The sequence below is a fragment of the Erythranthe guttata genome, chromosome 10 (assembly GCF_056151865.1).
Source record: "Erythranthe guttata isolate IM_541 chromosome 10, IM_541, whole genome shotgun sequence".
Lineage (NCBI taxonomy): Eukaryota > Viridiplantae > Streptophyta > Magnoliopsida > Lamiales > Phrymaceae > Erythranthe > Erythranthe guttata.
The window spans coordinates 9,098,856-9,109,477 of record NC_142542.1 but is presented as its reverse complement, the minus strand read 5'-3'; positions in this window follow the sequence as shown (position 1 = coordinate 9,109,477).

Genomic DNA, 10,622 nt, shown 5'->3' with positions numbered 1-10,622 from the left:
GTTTTAACGATAATAAGAAATAACATGGTTAACACACGCGACACGAGATCATCACCATATTCCACCATGTCACATTCATGATACAAACGGAACCTTCACATAATTTTTTATTTTTTGTTTTTGCAAAATGATAGATTAGCAAAAACGCGAAAATGTCGAGTCTTATAATATATAATATTATAAATTTTAGAAATACAACAACTTAGATGCATAAATTTTGAATATTTATATACATGTAACGGTACTCTTTTTTCTCGGATTCTTTACACAACACACAGAATAATCAAAACATAAACGAACACGAAACGCTTACCGAATCTGCGTTCGATGTTCGATTTCGATCTTTTTCAAGAAGCCCATATAGGCTTTTTAGGGCATGAAGATCTAATTGAATATCCTTGGCATCCATCACCATCTAAAAACTAACACGAAGAATAAAAAAATAAAAAAAAAGTTTAATACATTTAAACCTCTATAAATTATAAATCAATACAGTCGGAATCACCCAAATTCTATTGATTTAACGAAATACTTTTTTGCACGTTGCCTTCTGAGTCGGGACCAAGAAAATATATTAAAGAAACGAGGTTATTAATTTATCGAGGTTCTACTGATGTATATGAATTCAATCGACACTTCCGCCATAAAAAAAAAATTCCAATAACTCGAGAAAAATAAAAAAAGATAGATGTTTTTTTCCGCATATAAGAATTACTAATCGACAATTAAGACAAGCAACGAAAAAAAAACATTAAATTGTGAAAGTTCGTGATGAAATTAGAAGTGAAGAGGGTGATTTTATAAGAAGAAACAAAGATTATATTATAACTTCGATTTCATGCATATACATACACATATACATACAGAAAGAAGAAAAATAGAAGGGGAAATACCAATTGAGAATTCCTAGGTAGACGGAAGGAAGTGTGTCTGAGTTTCCCTCGTTTCGGAAAATTGAAAACTCGAAACGACTTTGTGCTGCTTCTGATCGCCCACGTTTTTCTTATTTGGAAAGCGCCTTTACAAAAAAAAAAAAAAAAAAAAAAATGAAGAGTTTTTTAGGGTTTTTATGTGGGGTGTTGATAGACAGAACTAGGGCTGGGACTTTGGGATCGGGATTCGGGATCCCGTCCCGTCCCGATTAGAATTTTACTATTTGGGATTAAAACTTCGGGAATTCGGGATTACGGGATTCGGGATCGGGATTAGGAACAAATACGGGATCGGGATTCGGGAATTGGTTCAATCCCAATCGGGATATTTTAATCCCGAATTAGGAAAAAAGAAAAAAAAAACTAATAAACACACACACACACACACACACACACGCACACACACACACACACACACACACACACACACACACACATATATATATATATATATATATATATATATATATATATATATATATATATATATATATATATATATATATATATATATATATATATATATATATATATATATATATTTGTCAAGGAGATGAGAAATAACAATATAATATATCGTTTCAACTTATTTTTAAATTTTTCAAATTTCATTTGTTCCAAGTTTTGTGGTAAAAATAAATAGTGCAATAATAATAGTGAAAAAAAAAAAACAATATTTCTTAGTTTTTAGGCAAAATATGGGATTCCCGATCCCAATCCCGAATTCCCGAAATATTTAGGGATACCGATATTACCGGGATTTAATATTATGGGACGGGATTGGGATTTAAAATTTCTATCCCGAATCCCGAAATCCCGATCCCGAAAATCCCGAATTCCCGAAATCCCGTCCCGAACTCACCCCTAGACAGAACATTTTTTTAGTAAAAGTTCATTCTTTTAATCGACTTTGTGCTGGGTTTCATTTTACGGTATTATGGTTGTTTTTGTTACTTTTAGTAGTCAAGTTCATTATTTAACAACGATTTTAGTAGTTAGTTATTTAATCGAATATGCCTTATATAATAGTTGATTAATACACCTGACAGCGGAAAAAAAGTAAAAAAAATGAGAAATCAAAAATTATATAAAAGATAAAAAAATGAAAATGCACATAACAGTGAATAAAAGCTAAAACAATTATTAAAAAAATAATAATAGAAAGAAAAAGAAAAGAAAAAAACCAAAAAAAGAAAATTAATTTAAAAAAACGAAATGGGATCGAAAGTAGTAGGAAATAGATAGTGGAAGAGCAATTTTTGGATCATTAGTTCGAGTTTGGGCCCCTATAAAACTCGTCGGGCCCCACAAACTGATATCTAACAATCCATCTGTATTTGTATCTTTATCAAAGCTTCGATTTGGTTGTGCAGATACCAACGATTTTGATAATGGAGTAACCTCTTTCTTGGACAACTAGACTTCACCTGAAATGATCTGCTTGCAACATCGGAATTAGCATTTTCAGAAGAAAAAAAACAAAAATCAATTCTTTTTTTTTGGGAAATGAATAACGACTTCCGATTGTGCAAATAAATCTAAATGTCAAATCGTCTTGATAGAAAAAGAAAAATCTATATTTCCGACATGCATTAACATACCTCCGAATGTAACCTGAGCACCTTTTTCGTTTCTGCGTCTAATAAATTCTTCGGCAGAAGCCTTGCATGCTCATCCAGCTAGTCCCGAAAAAAAATAAAAAAATAAAATAAATAAATTGGATCGTCACAAATAACGTACGAGGTTTTAACGATAATAAGAAATAACATGGTTAACACACGCGACACGAGATCATCACCATATTCCACCATGTCACATTCATGATACAAACGGAACCTTCACATAATTTTTTATTTTTTGTTTTTGCAAAATGATAGATTAGCAAAAACGCGAAAATGTCGAGTCTTATAATATATAATATTATAAATTTTAGAAATACAACAACTTAGATGCATAAATTTTGAATATTTATATACATGTAACGGCACTCTTTTTTCTCGGATTCTTTACACAACACACAGAATAATCAAAACATAAACGAACACGAAACGCTTACCGAATCTGCGTTCGATGTTCGATTTCGATCTTTTTCAAGAAGCCCATATAGGCTTTTTAGGGAATGAAGATCTAATTGAATATCCTTGGCATCCATCACCATCTAAAAACTAACACGAAGAAGAAAAAATATAAAAAAAGTTTAATACATTTAAACCTCTATAAATTATAAATCAATACAGTCGGAATCAGCCAAATTCTATTGATTTAACGAAATACTTTTTTGCACGTTGCCTTCTGAGTCGGGACCAAGAAAATATATTAAAGAAACGAGGTTATTAATTTATCGAGGTTCTACTGATGTATATGAATTCAATCGACACTTCCGCCATAAAAAAAAATTCCAATAACTCGAGAAAAATAAAAAAAGATAGATGTTTTTTTCCGCATATAAGAATTACTAATCGACAATTAAGACAAGCAACGAAAAAAAAAACATTAAATTGTGAAAGTTCGTGATGAAATTAGAAGTGAAGAGGGTGATTTTATAAGAAGAAACAAAGATTATATTATAACTTCGATTTCATGCATATACATACACATATACATACAGAAAGAAGAAAAATAGAAGGGGAAATACCAATTGAAAATTCCTAGGTAGACGGAAGGAAGTGTGTCTGAGTTTCCCTCGTTTCGGAAAATTGAAAACTCGAAACGACTTTGTGCTGCTTCTGATCGGCCACGTTTTTCTTATTTTAAAAGCGCCTTTACAAAAAAATAAGAAAAACAAAAAAAAAAAGAGAAGAGTTTTTTGGGGTTTTTATGTGGGGTGTTGATAGACAGAACATTTTTTTAGTAAAAGTAGGACAATTTATGTAATATTAAAAAATTTAGCACTAACTCCATCTTTTCACTTTCAAACTTTTATTTTACAGGAATATCGTATTAGTAATCATTAAAACACGAGTTTTTTAGATTTTGAAAATAACTCAGATTACTGTTTACCGCATACGCTTGTATTTCTGGATTTGTGAAACATTTCTAACTCGAATTTTTATCACCATTTTTTTTGTGTTTTTTGTGTTTTTAAAATTTGAAGACAAATATATGGACAAATTTTGAGTTTAGATAATTCCCCCAATTTAATTCTAAAAATAAAAAAAAAATTAAAATTGAAAATTCAACAACACTAGATGTAATTTAATTATCACTCCCATTCTCTACACTCACAAAGACATCGACGGCTGAGAGGACTAGGCCGATATTACCACCACCAGAGGCAAAGGCGATGGTAGCGAGTACGACGGGTGAAGAGAGGGTGAGTCCCAGGTCATCGACGCCGGAAAACAGTCTTTTGAGTCTCACCCTAAACCAATTTCTCTTGCTTGAAATTCTGAATCGTAGCTTTAATTTTGTTTATTTGATATTCTGTTTTTTGGGTTTTCAATCTCGATCTCGTTGGAGAGGGAAAATAGGATTATTTGGGTTCAAGGATTGTGGGGTAGGATGTAATTGGATGAAGTCGCAAGGATTATGGGATGGTGTGGTGTTGCAATGATGTGGGGAGGTAGATCTAGGATTTTTGAGGTAGCGGGTGGAAGACTATGTGGAGGGAGAAAAGTTGCGCAGGCTGGACTCGTAATTGACTACGTCAGTAACGTAGTCGATTAAGGATTAATCAACTATGTTCAGTAGTCGACTAAGTTTAATGGATGCGTTTTTTTTCTTCATTCTTTTAATCGACTTTGTGTTGGGTTTCATTTTACGGTATTATGGTTGTTTTTGGTACTTTTAGTAGTCAAGTTCATTATTTAACAACGATTTTAGTAGTTAGTTCTTTAATCGACTATGCCTTATACAATAGTTGACTAATACACCTGACAGCGAAAAAAATGTAAAAAAAATGAGAAAACAAAACTTATATAAAAGATAAAAAAATGAAAATGCACATAACAGTGAATAAAAGCTAAAACAATTATTCAAAAAATAATAATAGAAAGAAAAAGAAAAGAAAAAAACCAAAAAAAGAAAATTAATTTAAAAAAAAACGAAAATGGGATCGAAAGTAGTAGGAAATAGATAGTGGAAGAGCAATTTTTGGATCATTAGTTCGAGTTTGGGCCCCAATAAAACTCGTCGGGCCCCACAAAGTGATATCTAACAATCCATCTGTATTTGTATCTTTATCAAAGCTTCGATTTGGTTGTGCAGATACAAACGATTTTGATAATGGAGTAACCTATTTCTTGGACAACTCGACTTCACCTGAAATGATCTGCGTGCAACATCGGAATTAGCATTTTCAGAAGAAAAAAAACAAAAATCAATTCTTTTTTTTTTTTAGGAAATGAAAAACGACTTCCGATTGCGCAAATAAATCTAAATGTCCAATCGTCTTGATAGAAAAAGAAAAATCTATATTTCCGACATGCATTAACATACCTCCGAATGTTACCTGAGCACCTTTTTCGTTTCTGCGTCTAATAAATTCTTCAGCAGAAGCCTTGCATGCTCATCCAGCTAGTCCCGAAAAAAAATAAAAAAATAAAATAAATAAATTGGATCGTCACAAATAACGTACGAGGTTTTAACGATAATAAGAAATAACATGGTTAACACACGCGACACGAGATCATCACCATATTCCACCATGTCACATTCATGATATAAACGGAACCTTCACATAATTTTTTGTTTTTGGTTTTTGCAAAATGATAGATTAGCAAAAACGCAAAAATGTCGAGTCTTATAATATATAATATTATAAATTTTAGAAATACAACAACTTAGATGCATAAATTTTGAATATTTATATACATGTAACGGTACTCTTTTTTCTCGGATTCTTTACACAACACACAGAATAATCAAAACATAAACGAACACGAAACGCTTACCGAATCTGCGTTCGATGTTCGATTTCGATCTTTTTCAAGAAGCCCATATAGGCTTTTTAGGGCATGAAGATCTAATTGAATATCCTTGGCATCCATCACCATCTAAAAACTAACACGAAGAATAAAAAAATAAAAAAAAAAAGTTTAATACATTTAAACCTCTATAAATTATAAATCAATACAGTCGGAATCAACCAAATTCTATTGATTTAACGAAATACTTTTTTGCACGTTGCCTTCTGAGTCGGGACCAAGAAAATATATTAAAGAAACGAGGTTATTAATTTATCGAGGTTCTACTGATGTATATGAATTCCATCGACACTTCCGCCATAAAAAAAATTTCCAATAACTCCAGAAAAATAAAAAAAGATAGATGTTTTTTCCGCATATAAGAATTACTAATCGACAATTAAGACAAGCAACGAAAAAAAAAACATTAAATTGTGAAAGTTCGTGATGAAATTAGAAGTGAAGAGGGTGATTTTATAAGAAGAAACAAAGATTATATTATAACTTCGATTTCATGCATATACATACACATATACATACAGAAAGAAGAAAAATAGAAGGGGAAATACCAATTGAAAATTCCTAGGTAGACGGAAGGAAGTGTGTCTGAGTTTCCCTCGTTTCGGAAAATTGAAAACTCGAAACGACTTTGTGCTGCTTCTGATCGGCCACGTTTTTCTTATTTTAAAAGCGCCTTTACAAAAAAATTAAAAAAAAAAAAAAAGAGAAAAAAAAAAAGAGAAGAGTTTTTTAGGGTTTTTATGTGGGGTGTTGATAGACAGAACATTTTTTTAGTAAAAGTAGGACAATTTATGTAATATTACAAAATTTAGCACGAACTCCATCTTTTCACTTTCAAACTTTTATTTTACAGGAATATCGTATTATTAATCATTAAAACACGAGTTTTTTAGATTTTGAAAATAACTCAGATTACTGTTTACCGTATACGCTTGTTTTTCTGGATTTGTGAAACATTTCTAACTCGAATTTTTATCACCATTTCTTTGTGTTTTTTGTGTTTTTTAAAATTTGAAGAGAAATATATGGACAAATTTTGAGTTTAGATAATTCCCCAAATTTAATTCCAAAAAAAAAAAAAAAAAAATTGAAAATTCAACAACACTAGATGTAATTTAATTATCGTTCCCATTTTCTTCACTCACAAAGACATCGACGGCTGAGAGGACTAGGCCGATATTACCACCACCAGAGGCAAAGGCGATGGTAGCGAGTACGACGGGTGAAGAGAGGGTGAGTCCCAGGTCATCGACGCCGGAAAACAGTCTTTTGAGTCTCACCCTAAACCAATTTATGTTGCATGAAATTCTGAATCGTGGCTTTAATTTTGTTTATTTGATATTCTATTTTTTGGGTTTTCAATCTAGATCTCGTTGGAGAGGGAAAAATGGATTATTTGGGTTCAAGGATTGTGGGGTAGGATGTAATTGGATGAAGTCGCAAGGATTATGGGATGGTGTGGTGTTGCAATGGTGTGGGGAGGTAGATCTAGGATTTTTGAGGTAGCGGGTGGAAGACGATGCGGAGGGAGAAAAGCTGCGCAGGCTGGACTCGTAATTGACTACGTCAGTAACGTAGTCGATTAAGGATTAATCAACTATGTTCAGTAGTCGACTAAGTTTAATCGATGCGTTTTCTTTTTCTTCATTCTTTTAATCGACTTTGTGTTGGGTTTCATTTGACGGTATTATGGTTGTTTTTGTTACTTTTAGTAGTCAAGTTCATTATTTAACAACGATTTTAGTAGTTAGTTCTTTAATCGACTATGCCTTATATAATAGTTGATTAATACACCTGACAGCGGAAAAAAAGTAAAAAAAATGAGAAAACAAAAATTATATAAAAGATAAAAAAAAAATGAAAATGCACATAACAATGAATAAAAGCTAAAACAATTATTATAAAAATAATAATAGAAAGAAAAAGACAAGAAAAAAACCAAAAAAAGAAAATTAATTTTAAAAAAACGAAAATGGAATCGAAAGTAGTAGGAAATAGATAGTGGAAGAGCAATTTTTGGATCAATAGTTCGAGTTTGAGCCCCAATAAAACTCGTCGGGCCCCGCAAAGTGATATCTAACAATCCATCTATATTTGTATCTTTATCAAAGCTCCGATTTGGTTGTGGAGATACCAACGATTTTGATAATGGAGTAACCTATTTCTTGGACAACTCGACTTCACCTGAAATGATCTGCGTGCAACATCGGAATTAGCATTTTCAGAAGAAAAAAAACAAAAATCAATTCTTTTTTTTTTTTGGGAAATGAAAAACGACTTCCGATTGCGCAAATAAATCTAAATGTCAAATCGTCTTGATAGAAAAAGAAAAATCTATATTTCCGACATGCATTAACATACCTCCGAATATAACTTGAGCACCTTTTTCGTTTCTGCGTCTAATAAATTCTTCAGCAGAAGCATTGCATGCTCATCCAGCTAGTCCCGAAAAAAAATAAAAAAATAAATTAAATAACTTGGATCGTCACAAATAACGTACGAGGTTTTAACGATAATAATAAATAACATGGTTAACACACGCGACACGAGATCATCACCATATTCCACCATGTCACATTCATGATACAAACGGAACCTTCACATAATTTTTTTATTTTTTGTTTTTGCAAAATGATAGATTAGCAAAAACGCAAAAATGTCGAGTCTTATAATATATAATATTATAAATTTTAGAAATACAACAACTTAGATGCATAAATTTTGAATATTTATATACATGTAACGGTACTTTTTTTTCTCGGATTCTTTACACAACACACAGAATAATCAAAACATAAACTAACACGAAACGCTTACCGAATCTGCGTTCGATGTTCGATTTCGATCTTTTTCAAGAAGCCCATATAGGCTTTCTAGGGCATGAAGATCTAATTGAATATCCTTGGCATCCATCACCATCTAAAAACTAACACGAAGAATAAAAAAATAAAAAAAAAGTTTATTACATTTAAACCTCTATAAATTATAAATCAATACAGTCGGAATCAGCCAAATTCTATTGATTTAACGAAATACTTTTTTGCACGTTGCCTTCTGAGTCGGGACCAAGAAAATATATTAAAGAAACGAGGTTATTAATTTATCGAGGTTCTACTGATGTATATGAATTCAATCGACACTTCCGCCATAAAAAAAATTTCCAATAACTCGAGAAAAATAAAAAAAAGATAGATGTTTTTTCCGCATAAAAGAATTACTAATCGACAATTAAGACAAGCAAAGAAAAAAAAAACATTAAATTGTGAAAGTTCGTGATGAAATTAGAAGTGAAGAGGGTGATTTTATAAGAAGAAACAAAGATTATATTATAACTTCGATTTCATGCATATACATACACATATACATACAGAAAGAAGAAAAATAGAAGGGGAAATACCAATTGAAAATTCCGAGGTAGACGGAAGGAAGTGTGTCTGAGTTTCCCTCGTTTCGGAAAATTGAAAACTCGAAACGACTTTGTGCTGCTTCTGATCGGCCACGTTTTTCTTATTTCAAAAAAAAAAAAAAAAAACAAACAAAAGAGAAGAGTTTTTTAGGGTTTTTATGTAAGGTGTTGATAGACAGAACATTATTTTAGTAAAAGTAGGACAATTTATGTAATATTAAACAATTTAGCACTAACTCCATCTTTTCACTTTCAAACTTTTATTTTACAGGAATATCGTATTATTAATCATTAAAACACGAGTTTTTTAGATTTTGAAAATAACTCAGATTACTGTTTACCGCATACGCTTGTTTTTCTGGATTTGTGAAACATTTCTAACTCGAATTTTTATCACCATTTTTTTGTGTTTTTTGTGTTTTTAAAAATTTGAAGACAAATATATGGACAAATTTTGAGTTTAGATAATTCCCCCAATTTAATTCTAAAAATTAAAAAAAAAAATTAAAATTGAAAATTCAACAACACTAGATGTAATTTAATTATCTCTCCCATTCTCTTCACTCACAAAGATATCGACGGCTGAGAGGACTAGGCCGATATTACCACCACCAGAGGCAAAGGCGATGGTAGCGAGTACGACGGGTGAAGAGAGGGTGAGTCCCAGGTCATCGACGCCGGAAAACAGTCTTTTGAGTCTCACCCTAAACCAATTTCTGTTGCATGAAATTCTGAATCGTAGCTTTAATTTTGTTTATTTGATATTCTATTTTTTGTGTTTTCAATCTAGATCTCGTTGGAGAGGGAAAAATGGATTATTTGGGTTCAAGGATTGTGGGGTAGGATGTAATTGGATGAAGTCGCAAGGATTATGGGATGGTGTGGTGTTGCAATGGTGTGGGGAGGTAGATCTAGGATTTTTGAGGTAGCGATGGAAGACGATGCGGAGGGAGAAAAGTTGCGCAGGCTGGACTCGTAATTGACTACGTCAGTAACGTAGTCGATTAAGGATTAATCAACTATGCTCAGTAGTCGACTAAGTTTAATCGATGCGTTTTCTTTTTCTTCATTCTTTTAATCGACTTTGTGTTGGGTTTCATTTGACGGTATTATGGTTGTTTTTGTTACTTTTAGTAGTCAAGTTCATTATTTAACAACGATTTTAGTAGTTAGTTCTTTAATCGACTATGCCTTATATAATAGTTGATTAATACACCTGACAGCGGAAAAAAAGTAAAAAAAATGAGAAAACAAAAATTATATAAAAGATAAAAAAATGAAAATGCACATAACAGTGAATAAAAGCTACAAAAAATTATTAAAAAAATAATAATAGAAAGAAAAAGAAAAGCAAAAAAC